General features: G+C 38.2%; 1 protein-coding gene across 4 annotated transcripts in view; it reads right to left on the reverse strand.

The window, feature by feature from the left end:
• CTDSPL2 (CTD small phosphatase like 2) overlaps nt 1-15,374 on the reverse strand; it is a 78,536-nt gene extending 63,162 nt beyond the window's left edge. The window contains exon 1 of one of the 4 annotated variants that reach the window (XM_019801565.2): nt 14,818-15,374. The gene's annotated coding sequence lies outside the window, so the exon portion shown is untranslated. Of the gene's footprint in view, nt 1-2,269; nt 2,332-14,817 lie in introns of those variants that run through there. The other 3 variants (XM_019801554.2, XM_011227230.3, XM_019801561.2) reach the window with 3 other exon arrangements.
• Nucleotides 15,375-16,427: the final 1,053 nt, after the last annotated feature.

A 16,427-nucleotide genomic window follows, 5' to 3' on the forward strand; every position in this document is an offset into this window, starting at 1 on the left:
GATCACGCCCTGAGCCGAAAGCAGACGCTTAACCGCTGTGCTACCCAGGCGCCCCATGCCAATTATGTCTTAATTTAGAGGAAGATATTTGCATTATTTGCCCCAACTTCTCAAAATAATGGAACAATAACACTTCAAAAATACTTTGTATACCCAAGGATCTCAATAAATATTTGCTAATTTTTTTAAAAGATTTTATTTATTTATTTGACAGAGATAGAGACAGCCAGTGAGAGAGGGAACACAAGCAGGGGGAGTGGGAGAGGAAGAAGCAGGCTCCTAACAGAGGAGCCTGATGTGGGGCTCGATCCCAGAACGCCGGGATCACGCCCTGAGCCAAAGGCAGACGCTTAACCGCTGTGCCACCCAGGCGCCCCAATATTTGCTAATTTAATCTCTTGGCATTTCTTGCAAATTACGAAAATCCTAAAATAAAGGCTCAAATATCCATGCTTACCTGAATACTGAAACATAATCTAGACAAGCACAATACCAAAGCACTGTAAAAAGTATTGTGTGTGTTTTCTAGTAAGTTTCCTGTCCACTACAGAAAACCAACCCTTAACTTACCCTTTTCAAAAATAAAGTACTTTACCTGAACATGGAAAAAGTTAAAGTGATATATTAACCAACAGCTGTCCTTTATTAACTACTAGGTGCAAAGCACTGTCCTAAGTGCTAACACATTATTTCACTTACTCTTTCAACAACATAAAATAGCATCCATTATTCCCAAACTTAACGACAGAGGAAAATGAGGTGGAAAAAAATGGCAGAAAGTGTTAAGTAAAAATTTCCAGGTAATTTCAATAAAAATAACAGGCAATGTAAAAATGGTATATTTATTACCAATAAACTAATTAAAAAGGTACCAATAATTCTAATTTCCCATTAGCCTCTAAAGTTTGTTTTTACCTCTACCCTTCTAAATACATAGTCATTCACAAGTGATTTTCCTGCTGTACCCCTGTCTATACAAAGCCTTAAAATAGGGTTAACTTACAAACAGCTGTGTTTACAAATTGGCAGTTGGGAGCTCAAAATAAAACTTCTCATAGAAATAGTGTTACAAATGGGGATTACAGTTCCAGGGTAGCTCCTATGGCATATTTTTACCCATAATGTAACTGAGTAGAAAAACCTAGGAGTGCCTGGGTGGCTCAGTTCTTCTCTGATTCTTGGTTTTGGCTCAAGTCATAATCTCCGGGTCCTGGGATCCGGCCCCAAATAAGGATCCGTGCTCAGTGGGGAGTCTACTTGAGATTCTCTTTCCCTCTCTGTCTCTTTCTCTACTCCCCCATCTACCCCTCCCCTGCTCTCTCTAAAATAAATAAATCTTGAAAAAAAAAATCTAGAATCTAAACCATTACATCAACAATGTGGAAAACTATATTCCATATTTCTACACCAAGCCTATTGATAGTAAAACTATCGATCTCTAGTGCTGAGAAAACGGAGTATCTAAATGCAAAAAATGAAACTGGATCCTTACCTTACATTATATACAAAAATTAACTCAAAATGGATCAAAGACTTTAAGAGTTAAAACTATAAAACTCTTAGAAGACAACAGGGGACAAACTCATGACATTGAATTTGGCAATGATTTCTTGGATATGACACCAAAGCACAGGCAAACAAAAGAAAAAAAAAAGATAAATTGGACTACATAAAGTTAAAAACTTTCGTGCATCAAAGGACACTATCAACAACGAAAAGGCAACCTATGGAATGAGAGAAAATATATGCAAATCATATATCTCATAAGGGCTTAATATCCACAATATATTTGAAAACTCCTATGACAACAACAAATCAAACAACCCAGTTCAAAAATGGGTAAAAGACTTGAACAGATATTTCTCCAAAGAATATATACAAATAAGCACATCAAAAAATGCTCAACATCACTAATGCTTGGGGAAATGCAAACCAAAACCACAATGAGATACCTCTTCACACCCACTAGGATGGCTACAATCAAAAAACAAAATAAGAGGTGTCCACAAGGATGTGGAGAGATTGGAACCCTTGTGCACTGCTGATAAGAATGCAAAATGGTTCAGTCACTGTGGAAAATACTATGGCAGTTCCTCAAAAAATTAAACACAGAATTACCATATGATCTAGCAATTCTACTTCTAGGTATATACTCTATAAAGAATTGAAAGCAAACGGATATTTGTATAGCCATATTCACAGCAGCATTATTCACAACAGCCAAAAGGTGGAAGCAAAAGTGTCTATCAACAGATAAGTGGAAAGGCACCTCAGTGGCTCAGTTGTTCGAGCATCTGCCTTCGGTTTGGGTCATGATCCAGGGTCCTGGGATCAAGTCCTGCATTTGGCTCCCTGATTGGCAGGGAACCTGCTTCTCCCTCTCCAGCTCCCCCTGCTTGTGCTCTATCTCTGCCAAATAAATAAATAAAATCTTTAAAAAACAGGTAAGTGGATAAACAAAATGTGATATGACTATACAATGGAGTACTATTCAGCCCTAAAGAGGAAGGAAATTCTACAATATGCTACAACATGGATGAGACTTGATAACATTATGCTAAGGAAAATAAATCAGTCACAAAAGGACAATATTGTATGATTTCACTTACATGAGGTACCTATTCAAATTCAATAGAGATATAAAGTAAAATAGTGGTTGCCAGAGCCTGGAGGAAGGAAGGGAAAGAGGGCTATTATTTAATAGATACGGAGTTTTCCATTCGGAAGAAAGTTCTGGAGATGGATAATGTAATGGCTGTAGAAGATGATGTACTTAGTACCACTGAACTGTACATTTAAAAGTGGTTTAAAAGGTGAATTTTATTGTCTGTATATTTACAATTAAAAGGGGGGAAAAAGCCTATGGATCTCCATCTAATCCCTTTTTATGAGTCATTAATGATAATGTAAGGTAAAGGTTTCCAAGAGGGTGAGAGATGGGGACTCTGTAATGGGAAAACAAAATCCCTTGTTTTTAAAATTTTTAACAAACTACACTAAAAAGGGGAAGAACAGAAGTACAGAAAAGGGGGGAAAAGTACAGAAAAGGGGACTAAGTAAAATCTGCCCTCGTATTCTCCTGTTTATATATTTACTACTTTTAAGAACTGACAAAATAACCTGTAGACCAAAAAATGGTGGCCTGTCAGATATACAAAGTGCAGAAATACCTCATCTAAATTTGGGATCAAAAATGTTTAGTATTACCTGGTTTTTCTAGGCTTTTCATAACAGGAAATAGAGTAGAAGAATAAGTAGGGTTGGGAGAAAGGTTTTGGGGGATGGCTAACAAAAACTGTAAAGGAGGGGCCGACCATAAGATAGTTTGGGGGTAACCACAATGTTTAGGAAAGAGGAAAAAATTTGCTCTTCCCGGCGTATGTTCCATCCGGCACCTCCACCTTCCACCCTCGCTGGCTGTCGGTGTGATGGTCACAGTGTTCCACCATCAGGCAGTCTTTGCAGCACCTGACCCCAGTGTCAGGCCCCAACAGGGACTTAACCATGGGAAGGGCAGAGGGAGTTTATCTCAAGCAACCTGAACACACAGAATTCATGGAATTATAAACTACAGCTCTAGAACAGACAGGAAAGCTCCTCTAATTGTGCAGTTTTGCCTAAAGATCCATTTTTATGCATTAATTGGGTTCTCTAAGTTGGGGGGGAAATGCTGCTACCAGCCTAACAACAATTAAAAAAAAAACTGGATAAACTACAAAATCAAACTTTTCTTGAACTTATCTGAGAACTGAGGACATAGGGCAACCAAATAAATATTCAAGAAAAGACAAGCCCCTCCTAGGAAAGACAAGATGTGAGCACTGGCTGACCTGCAGCAGAGCAAGGGAAAAGACAGCGGTGACATAAAAGCAGGTAAAAAGAATTCATCTAAAATTGTTAATAAACTCCTTAAGGCAAAGTGGGCTGGCATAGAACGTAGTTCTCCTGGGAGCCCTAGACACAACGGGATACTATATTTGCAGTATCTTTGCCACAGACCTCCACCAGGTGCTCACAATATGGAAACATGTGACTAGAAAGAATTTTCCTCTGTGGTGCAAGGCTTAAAAGAAGAGCAGCTTCTACCAAGGAAAAAGTACCAAAACCCTAACCAGGTTCTTCACCCCTAAGGAAAGAAAAATTTAAAGCTGGGGCAGGGGCAGCAAGTCCAGTCACCTTCAGGGCATAAGTGAAGACATCATTAAGGATGGAGGTAGAGTCAAAGAAAAACCCTTCTAGCACTATGAGAGGGGCAGGAAACAGTTTTGGGCCCAGGAGCTTAATACCACTGCCTTTAGAGATCTCCTAACACTGAGGCAAGACTTGGGAAATTCTTTTCTAAACAAGACCTGAAAAGACGCAAGGCCTAATTTTGCACAGAGGGGCAATCACTGACAGAGCCTCACCCCTGATGTCCAGTATACACAGGGCCTACCCTATATTGAGACTGGACCAGGACAACAGAGATATTCCTGACTCCACCACCAGGTGAACACGCACAGATTAACACAGCTGTAATCCACCGCTGGAAGAGAATCAGTAGCATCTACAGTCCACATAGAGGCACAAGTGCATAAGGAAAGCCAAAAACTGAGAGTCAATCAGGAAAACCGAGAAACACTTTCTCATGCCTTGATTTCTAGCTAAAGAACAAAGTAAAACTGGAAAGGTTTGAAATCAATGGTGCACTTAAAATATTCTTTGCAAAGAAAAAAAAATTATTTGCAACAACAAAACCAAAACTCAACTCATGCAGACCCCCTACACTATAAATCCCGGTATGTAATTTTCCAGGTATATATACTATCTATTCAGTCTCTACTGTCCTATTCATGATACCAAGCATTTGATAAAATATTGCAAGACACACAAAAAAGAAATATACAACCTACTGTCAAGAGACAAAGCATTCAACAGAACCAAAAATCAATGAGGACAAAAAAAGAAAACTCGATGAAACCAAAAGTTGATTTTTAGAAAAGATCAATGAACTGTTAACCTCTAGCAAAACTGAGGGGGAAAAAAAAAAGACACATATTAAAAATACCAGGAATNCAGGATCCTCCGCTGGAGGCCTGCTTCTTCCTCTCCCACTCCCCCTGCTTGTGTTCCCCCTCTCCCTGGCTTTCTCTATCTCTGTCGAAAAAAAAAAAAAAATCTAAAAAAAAAAAAAAAAAATACCAGGAATGGAAAGATGAAAATCACTACACATCCCACAGACATTATAAGAACAAGAATGGAATAGTACAAATAACTTTATGCCCATATATTCAACAATACAGATGAAATGGTCAAATTCCTCAAAAAACATGAATCACCAAAGCTCACACAAGAATAGGTAACCTGATCAGCCCTATATCTATTTTTAAAAATTGGAATTATAAGAAAAGTGCCCAACACAGGGTGCAGATGACATCACTGGAGAATCCTACCAAGCATTTAAAACAAAAACAAAAACACCAAATCTACACAAACTCTTTTTTAAAAAGGAAGGGAACACTTCCCAACTCATTTTATGAGGTCAGCATTACCCTGATAACAAAATTAAATGATACATATTAATTGGGCCAAGTACCAGTCAGAAATTACCTACACAACATCTGCAATAACCTAATATTATTATTTAAACTTAAGAAGGGAAGTGTTCTGAACGTGCACATACTGCTTCATCTTGGTAACTCTATTTATGTTAGAATTTAACATATCCTCTAGGTTTTCTGGAGCTCCGTTTACTAGATAAGTTCTTTTCTATTATCAGTAATATAGACTAAAACAAGATTGGAAAATGAGTACACTAGGGAAATAAATCTACTACTAATGAATGAAATCGGTACAATTTAGGTAGATTGCATCATAAAACAAACATAGCAATAGGGGCAATGACATGTTAAACCTAAGAACTCATGTCATTGTGGGGGGGTAGTATATAATGTGAAATGTTTCCACTTTTTTCAACATTTAAACCAGATCTCATTACAGGAATAGAAAAAGTTGACTGCTCAACAATCTAAAACTGGGCAATGAAGTTTGCTTTCTATTTACCTTCAGGCCAACTAAAATGTTTGGGAAAGAGGGGGCGGTGGGGGGGGAAGCCTCTTCCAAATGCTCACTATCAATTACAAAATTAATTCTGGTAGTTTCTCTAACCTCTCTAAATTTCAGATTCACATCCAACAGCCTTCTCAACACTTCTCAACACACTTAATACAAGGCAGCTCAAATTCAACTTAACCAAAACTGAACTCACTTTCCCACCCACATTCCCATCCCATGCCCATAACCAAACCTGCTCTTCCTACTGTATATTTCCTACTATGTTCCTTTTTTTTTAACCTTTATTCAAGCAATTTCTACACCCAATGTGGGACTCAAACTTATGACTCCAAGATCAAGAGGCACATGCTCTACCAACTGAGCCAGCGAGGAGCCCCTCCTATATTCTTGATCACAAGTAATGCTATCACCGTCTACCTAATCAACCAAACCAGAAATCATCCTAAACATCCTACTCATACTTCCTCTCTCTTATACCCTATAGTCAATCACCACATTCTGACGATTTTACCTCTAAAACATTTCTGTCTTGTCGCCTTTAAATCCATCCTCTACACTCCACAAATCTGCCTGTTCCTTCTCATTAACTACCATCTAAATAAAGACTAAACTCTTGGCATTATATATAAAACCCTACACAATCTACCTCTCCAAGTCTTTTATCACTGCTATTTGCTGCCCCAATCTATGTGCTCCAGTAATAAGTTTCCTGTCTACATTGTGCTGTATCCTGCTTCTGCCTTTTTCTACCTCAAATATTCTTTCAACTAGTTCTTATCTTCATCACTGAAAGCTCAGCTCAAGTAATATGCACTCCAGTAAGTTAAGTAACCACCTCCACATCCCTAAGCCTATGGTAAACCTATGACTATCTCTACCTAAGCGCTTAACAAATCCTATGGAAATTAAATATCTTTAGCTCTACTAGACTGTAAGAGTCTTGAAGGCAAAAATCTTATCTGTTAACTCCAGTAACCTGGCACAAAAGAAAACTCAATCTCTGTTGAACTGAACCATAATTTTTCTCATTTTCCTCAGAGACCAGAGAATGGGGGAAAAAACTATGTCACTAAAACATAAACAATCCTCACTCCAGCAATCAATTCCTGCTCACAAAAAGAGGCCTATAAATAAAACTAAAAATGTTCCTTCCTCATAAGATTTCCTTCCTCTTCACAAAATCCCTGATTCCAAGCAATATTTGAAGCAAACAATTACAGTTACAAATTACTTGTGTTAACAAGATTATGATAATGCTACAAGCATAAACTTGATTAATAATTTGCTATTGAGGTCGAGTGCACAAATTTCTATCAAAACCACAAAAGAGCACACTGCATATATAAAGGATTCTTAACAAATTATCTAGGACTAAACTGATGTACAGCCTTTAAACAAGTATTTGCTGAATAAAGCAGAGAAGAGGGAAATGAAAGTAGGTAATAAATCTAAAGAAAATTATAAAAAGATCAGAAAACAAACTTTAAAGGAAAAGTCTGGGTTTTCCCATAAAATTAAGGTATATATAAATTATAAGTTACCTATATAAAAAATATATGCATGTAAGGTTATGGAGTAGCCTCTTCAGGGAGATACTGAAGGGGTAACAGGTAGGAGGTACCAGTCCGGAATCCATCATTAGTTAGCTGTGACACTGATCAGATCAGACAATGATTAAGTGATGCAATCATTCTAGCATTTCATTTCCTCAACAGCAAAAGTTGTTACTGGACATCAGATCTGTGCATTTCAGTACATGTAAATTAAAAAAAAAAAAACCTGCCAAAATGCGAAATGAGTCATTAATTAATTTGAGCTGTTTTCATCCTTCTATTACATACAACTCATCCCACAGCACCCTAATTAAGACAAACATTTACTACATATTAAAAAAATCTTCAAAATGGTTCGTCATTAATAAAACAAAGTCTTTAATGGACTAGATGACCCCTTTGGTCTCCTCCAGCTCTAGATTTCCATGGATTTGTTCATTTATACTATTACAAATGATATCACTACTAAATTTATATTAAAATTTATACTATGAAAGAAAACGCTAAAAATCACTGCCTTCATTGATACCAAATAACATTTTCAAAAGTGTCAGCATCTGTTTTCATGGTCTATATATCTAGCCTAACTAATCTGAAATCAACAGCTTCAGGTATTGCAACTGTCCACTTTAATCTCCACTACTTCCCTAAACCTTCATTAAATGACTTCAGAGAAAGAAGAGATTTCTCTGTCCCTCCCACTTATCACCTAATAAAAGTGAAAAGTCAGGGGCGCCTGGGTAGCGCAGTCGTTAGGCATCTGCCTTCGGCTCAGGGCATGATCCCGGCATTCCGGGATGGAGTCCCATATCGGGCTCCTCCCTGGGAGCCTGCTTCTTCCTCTCCCACTCCCCCTGCTTTGCGTTCCCTCTCTCGCTGGCTGTCTATATCTGTCAAATAAATAAATAAAAATTCTTAAAAAAAAAAAAAAGTGAAAAGTCAACTAGAGCAGAAGGAGTAAGCAGAGGGGTATTATAAAAGCATCAACTCCAACAGGAGAGTTTTCATCAAATCTTTCCCCAAAAGGTGTGTGATAAAGATAGGTGGTCTTTTTGGGTTATTACTATTTTTGATATATGACTTTGTCTTTTTTTATTAGCTAACATCATAGGATTCTCCAGAAACTACTAAATATAATAAACTTATAATCAAAAGCATCTGTCAAAATACAGAGAATATACAAAAAATAAGAGCTGCTGAGTTAGGTCGATAAAATTATGAGGGTTTTTTTTTCCTCTCGAAGTTTTCTTTGATGAACAACAACAACAAAGAATGCTTTTTCTAAATCCATGATCAATTATTTTTCACTGGAGAAACAAAATATCTGGATTGTTAAATTAGTGATGACTAAAACACTATGAGAATAGAGGGCATTATTCAGTTTGTTAATCACTGAAAATACTTAGCAAGGCACAGTCTTTCAGATATGTTTTAAAACACTATTAGCAGTACCCCAACGTAAAACTTGTATGTCCTCAGCAGAAATACCCTTAGGGCAAAATCAGTATGTTATGGACAGCAGGAGGTCCTGCTGGGGACATCTTTTATTTCTTTAATCTAATCTTTAATAGAACAGTAATTTGGAGATTGTTTTAATTTTAACTACCTCCAATAAATATAGTTTAAACATCTTGTAAAAAGGGCATTCAACTACATGGTATGAAAGAAATTCCTATCAATAACACTTTATAACACAAAGTGTTAGCAAAAATACAATTTCTGAATTCTTAAGAAATGAGTACCATAATATTCATGAGAACCTTTTCTTTTTCCTTAAAAAGCAATAGGAATTTTGTCACTCCAATCTACCATTTTTCACCATATTACTATCCTTTCTAGAACACCTATATATATCAACATTTTTGTTTTTTAATTTGCTGGGTCACCTGTATACATATATATTATAATGTACTTAGTAGATACATTAACAAAGAAAATTTGAAAATAAAAAAAGTGAATTTAATTTAAGCAGAATTTTCCTAAGAGTGGTTTTTATTTAAGTAGTTCTCACTGAAACTGGGCAAGAGGAGAAATACAGCTACTTATTTTTCTCTCTGATTAAAACTTCTATTTAAAGAAAATTAATTTTATATTAAACCTACTCTCTGGCTAGTAGAAATCTGAAACTTGCAAAAAACATTAATTTATAAAGAACCAGTAAGATGTTGACAAAAAAGAAAAATAGTTATTAACTAAAAATCTTTAAAATTATGTAGTAAAACACCAAGGCTTTTGCCCAAAATATTTACAGTATCTGAAATAATCCCTACTATTCTTATACTACCTTCCACGTAAAAACTAGTCATTTTGATGGAGATAAACTGAAGACAAGAGCTATGAAAGGTGAACTTTTTTTTTTAAGTAAACTCTACCCCCAAAATGGGAATTGAACTCACAATCCCAAGATCAAGAGTCACATGGTCTATGGGCTGAGCTAGCCAGGTACCCAGAGTGCATTTCTATTTAAATCACTAGTAGGGGCACCTGGCTGGCAGTCAGTAGAGCATTCAACTCTTCATCTTGGGGTCATGAGTTCTGAGTCCCACGTTGGGGGCACAGATTACTTAAACATAAAATCTTTAAAAATAAATAAATAACTAGTCAAAGACAAGGTATAATCATAATTCTCTAACAGAAATACTTTTTGTTTGCTATGACCAAAAAAATAAAATAAAAAGGTATACTCCCAATAAAGAAAAAATGCATGATTGTTTGAAAGGTGACTGAATATTTTTCAAATAATTTTTATCAGTACCTCAGAAAATTAAAGGATTGTATAATTATCTTATTTAACAAAATATACTAAAGCAGGTACTTGTAAGGTCAGTGAGAGGTTAATCATTTTCAACGCAAAAGGATAATCATACATATTTGCGGAATACCAGGAAGAAAGCAATTATTACTAAAACAAATAATCGTAGTTTTTTCTCAACTAAAAAGATACTTATGTGTTCTGGTTATTTTTAACAGGTAATATACTCAGGGAACCTGGGTGGCTCAGTTGGTTAAGTGTCTGCCTTCGGCTCAGGTCACCGACCCCCCATTGTCTTTCCCTCTCCCTCTGCCCTCCCCCACACCCTGCTTATTCACACTCTCTCTCTCTCTCTCAAATAAATAAATAAAATCTTTAAAAAAAAAAAGTAATATACTCTTTTTTCAATAAGGCATACTTCTAAATTCCTACCTAAAGATTACTTAAACTGGTCAACATGAGAAACTTAAGATATCAGGTTATGCTGCTAACAGGGTCTTAATCTTCCCCTCCTTATTTATTCTTAGCAACATCTCTGCTTTTTTAGTTCCCAAAGAATTTTTTTTTTAAGATTCTATTTATTTATTTATTTGAGAGAGAGAGAGCATGAATAGAGGGAGGGGCAGAGGAAGAAACAGACTCCCTGCTGAGCAGGGAGCAAGGACCCTAGGATCCTGACATGAGCCGAAGGCAGACGCTTATGAGCCATCCAGGCACCGTCACCCCCCGCCAAAGAATTTCTTGATATGGAAGTATTTAGGCCAAAGAAAAAGAACATTCTTCCTAAACTATATAAGCAACTATTACTAAATATTAATCTCAATTATTTCTAAAGTATTCAAGTGCCTTCTAATAGCACAGCTTTATGTTTCTTTAAAGCAGTAAACACATTTCCTTGTACTAAAATTATTATAGCTGTTATGAAAACCTGATTGCTAGAACCTCAAGTCAAAGTACTGCTGATGATTCATGTTTAATCTAAACATACTTCCTTTCCTACAATCTCTCTAAATTAATACAGGAGAGTTTATGAATACCATAAAATAGGGGATCCAAAATATACTCAACTGGCCTACTGTGACCTTATAATAATGTTAAAAGACCCACTATGTAAGAATTTTACAACACTATTTTTTTTCAGGGGCGTATCAGTGTTTCCCTTCACTCTTCTAAAAATACCATACTAACTGGGGGACCTACAGACGAAGGAAACAAACAAAAGGGCTGGCCAACCTATAAGCCATATTTGCCCTTACAGTTCTACCATTCTTCTTTAGACCACACTTAGTCTCACCCCTTATTACTGTCAGATTCACAAGATTTCTAAAGGACCCTAAGAAACCCAAGCTTCTCACTACAACTCAACCCCCACCATGCCTTTCTTTCTGCTAGACCGTGTTCCTATATGCCACACCTCTCCTGATCAGTGAGTGCATAAAAGCTTACTTCTACATTCCACTGCCTCTGAACCCTCACCTGTTTGTGGTATCAGCAAGTTTATTTGATAAACTAATATGGGATAATATTGCCAATAAAAGATAATAAAGTTTCTCTTCCAGAAAATTTATGATTTTAAACAGATCATTTTAAAAAGAATTCCATAACACACAGGACAGACACAAAGCTGGGCACTGGCAATTCTCAAATTATACTACACAGTCAACCACATAATCTATCTGTAATCTGTACATCCAGTTACAATTTAATACAGTTTAAACTAAAAATTAGTGTAGTCATATACAACCATTACTGAATATATGTCTAGCTTAGATATACGCCTCATGGCAAATGTCAAATAAGTGACAACTAAAACTACAACTGTATGGTTTTATCGTATATCTGTTAAATCTTCCCATTTTCAAAATAGAGCAAATGACCCTCTGTAGTTAATCCAGTTAAAATAGGTAATTTTTTTTAATTTTTAAAAAATTTTAAGTAATCTGTATATACCTCGAACGTGGGGCTTGAACTCACATCCCCAAGATCAAGAGTCGCACGCTCTACCAACTGGGTCAAGCAGGTGCCCCTAAAATGGTCAGGTAACTTTTAAACCTACACAGAATAACTACCTTAGCACACCGCATCTGAGGCCTTCTCAGAACATTTGGTATTTATGACTTACAATGTCTTTTCTTCTATATGCTTTTCACAACAACTTGGTAAATTACAAATATAATTACAGACTGTTTACTTCAAATTCTAACAAACCACTTTACTCTTTATTGCATTAATCCAAAGTACAGTCTCCTATCACTGAGATAATTTAATACCATTTCATTTAATCTGCATTAATTCCATAGTTACAAGTCTAGAGCTTAGTACCTCTTTCTGAACAACAGGTCCAAGTTATTTTTTTTAAAGACCAGAACAGTATGGATTTTGTTCTATAATAATCTTGTGAAGAAACCTCTAGACCAGAAATCTCAAACATGAGAATAGCTAGATAAATTTGGGAGAGAAAAAACTTCCCCAATTCTTAATTTCTTAACAGTGGAAAAAGAATACCATTACTAGCTCAAATGAAATGCCCGAGTCATTATTTAGAATACCATAAAACATACCAATCCTATTCAGTTTTTTATACAATCCTATTTGGAATTTCTATACAGTTACAAGTCCACAGAGATTAAGGACTATACCAATTAGAGCTCTTACATCCTTTCAACCCATACTGAGAAAAGTATGAAAAGAGCACAGGTACTGAATGAATGCAGAACTAAAACAATTTGGGAGAATTCTTGAAGACAAAATCTACATACAACGCTTACTCAGCTATCTGTAAACCAAATTTTATTAAAAACAATGTTTTATAAACTACCCAAAAAGGTCATTAAAATAGAGATAAAACCTACACGAGTCCAATAATTTATTTTACATTCCTTTAAGTCATATATTTAGCCCTGTTCTTTAAACAAATAGGCTCAGCAAGTATCCAATACGCCCTCACCTCCACTTCCCACCCCCTATTCTTTTGGTCCTAGACGACAAGTATGAGGTTCAATTCAATCCTAAAAGACTGTTTCACCGAAGAGCTACTTTTGCCTTGACTTTCTTTATGACCTTGGGGGGAATCTACCAAATAACAACTATAATGATGTTGGTGTGTTCTTGTTTATCACTGAAATTTAATCCTAATATGCTAACATAAGTGAAGTCTTCTAAACTGAACCTAGAAAACTGAAAACTTCTGAGTTATAAACATCAGCTGATGTGTAACATAAACCATATTTTAAAAAACTGAATTTGACTAAAGGCGAAAAAAACTACCAAGGCCCCAAATTGAACAAGATGGAAAAAAAAAATTCCTCATTACTTCTCTTTATGGACAACTGGTCCCCAATATTTAAAAAAAAAAAAGGGTGGGGGAGTTAAACTAGCTTTAACTAGCTGTTTCCTTACTTTTATAAGGATTACAGTTGGACAACAAACGAAAATTTAAAACTTGGCAAAGAATGCGGAAACTGTATATAAAGAAATCTACAATCTGAAAATTACTAAGATAAATCTATCATTTAAGTCACTAATTTGTATACCCATACTGGGCAGTAATCATGGTACCGCTTTATTAGCACAAGAAAGATAAATCCTTGCCTTGGAGGAACATTTACTAAGTACACTGCTTTTCAGGATCTTAGGGCAGTTTACGAGCAGTATCTCTTTAGGCTTCCCTAAGGTACTCTAAAGTGCTTAACATCATTCACACATCAAGCCACCACTAGGGTGAGAAGTAAATAAACGCGATTTACTTACGCAATTATTTACCACAGAATTCTAGTCAAGAATGAAAAAGTAAACATCCATATAGTCATTTAACACCCAAAGAAAGCGTCGAATACTATGGCCGATAAGATTCACCCTTAATTGACCACTACAGAAACCACAGGCCTTCCACATGGGCTGTCCTTTACTACCACTCTTGATTCGAAAAAGTAACAATGTCAACCCAACATTTTTACAGTATAGAAGATAAACAGAACTTGATGAAATCTCTTATTCCAGATCCTCAAAAGATGTTTATAAAAACTGAGAAAGAGCAACGCCCCCCTAAAAGCACCCTACTAGAAAGAATGAAATATCGAAAACATTAGGTGAGCCAAGGTTAGAAAAGCTGATCTAACCCAGTTACCCGGAGGGACCACAGGGTTTGGGACTGGGAACGTGAGATCGGGGTGGGGGTGGGTAGCAAAGTGAAATCTAACCCCAGAAATCACAACACAGGCCGCAGCCTGGGAGCTGAAGCTGGCGGGAAGTGAGCTCCCTTTCTGTTTCCAGGGGAAAGTCTAGAGAAGAGCGGCTCCACACGGCACACTTACAAGGCGCCAATAGTGCATGCCTACCAAGGCACCGGAGCCGCTGGAGAACCCGGTTAAGAAGGGGAGGAGACCCCGGCAGACGGCCCTGGAAGAGGAGGAGGACTAAGGTTGGAAGCAGCGGCAGTGTCTGGACGAGGGGGATTACCTAACTGTGACGACAGAGAAGTGTCCTCAGGCTCCGGCGATGGTCCCGACTGCGCAATGTGTGGTGTCTTTCCCGCTTAGCCCGCAGCAGCAACAGAACCAGCTCCTTCAGCCAGTCGCCATTTCCCGCCTACCGACCTGCTGCACCGCACGGACAGAGACCCGGATGGAAAGCGGCCTCTCCGCGCAGGCGCCTTGACTTCCTCCTCCCCCTCCCGCCACAATTCCGCGAGGTGGGAGGGAAGGAATGCGGGAGGCCTCAGCGGCAAAAAACAAAAAAACAAAAAACAAAAAACAAAAAACTTTCACTTCCGTAAAGAGTGTTGGAGTTCCTGCCGCCAGAAGAAGCTCACAAGCCCGATTCCTGACAAAAACTGAACGCAGGCCCTTAGGACCGAATGGAGGAACAAGGACAAAACCTATCAGGATACGCCAGGGCTTGGGGGATATTTGTACTTTAGGGGCCTCCGTAGCTGGCTGTGTAGTGATTGCAGGGGGAGAAGGGAGTCAAGCGTTGGGAGTGTAGAGGCGGGGACCCGAAGGACGGTTTTTCCTCCCGCTGCTAACGGAACTGCTTAGGCAGAGCTGGGAGGGGGAGCGCGCCCTCGCCCCGGAGGCGGGGCTTAGGAACGCGTCGCTCACCCTCGCGGCTAGGGTTTAGTAACCCGGGCGCTCCAGGTGGGTGGAGCCAAGTGGGACGGGGTGGGACTAACGCCTTGGCGCGCTGGAGGAGGTAGTGTGTAGAGAGCGCAGCCCGAGGCCGTGAGGAGATGAATCCTTCCATCTTTCCAGGGATTCCGGTGGCCCTTGAAGATCCTCTTTCCTGCTCTCTGCCTAGAGAGCATTGCAGTTGCTTGTGGATCTGTCATATAAACCCACGCCATTCGACTCCAGATGATGTAGGCGTGGTTCTGCCGAGAAGTCAGATCTTTCAGACAAATGGGTTCCTACCTGCATGCCTGGGTCTAAAGACCGTCAGCCTCACGGGGTGAAAATGTTTCAGTCCAAGCGTCCAGCCCTAGTGGAATATCAGAAAACCAAGCGTAGTGGTTGGAAGAGCATCATCTGTTTACTAAAACTCCGGGCCATTCACATAATCAAGAAATATTTATTGAAAAAACACAGCGTGTGAGGACCATACTAGATGCGAGGGATACAAGGCAGACACGGAACCTGCCTTCCCAGAGTTCACAGTCTATGGAAGAAGACAGACAAGTAAACAATTTAAACACAATGTGCTAGAATGACCACAAGAAGGAGTTCTTGACAGGCGTACAACTGGGTGTCTGGGAAGGCTTTCATGAGATGACATGAGGAGCTGATGTTACAAAGGAAGAGTGTCTAGGTAAAGGAAACAACAGATGGAAAAATCCAAAAATGAGATTGCATTGAGCAGTTAGGGAAGTAGTTCTGTGCACCAGGAATACAGGAGTTGAGGGGAAGATAGTGGAGAGAGATGAAACTGAGGTCAGCAGAGAACCCTTGTGAATGTGGCTGTTTGTTTCGAAGTGTGGAGCAGGTGGGTTGTCTCCTGAAAGCCTTCTGTACTGCAGATCCCGTCAGAACTCAAAGTTCATTTGCACCTGGTTATCTTCCTAATACAAGAGTGCT

This window comes from Ailuropoda melanoleuca, chromosome 5, assembly GCF_002007445.2.
Source record: "Ailuropoda melanoleuca isolate Jingjing chromosome 5, ASM200744v2, whole genome shotgun sequence".
Taxonomy (NCBI): Eukaryota; Metazoa; Chordata; class Mammalia; order Carnivora; family Ursidae; genus Ailuropoda; species Ailuropoda melanoleuca.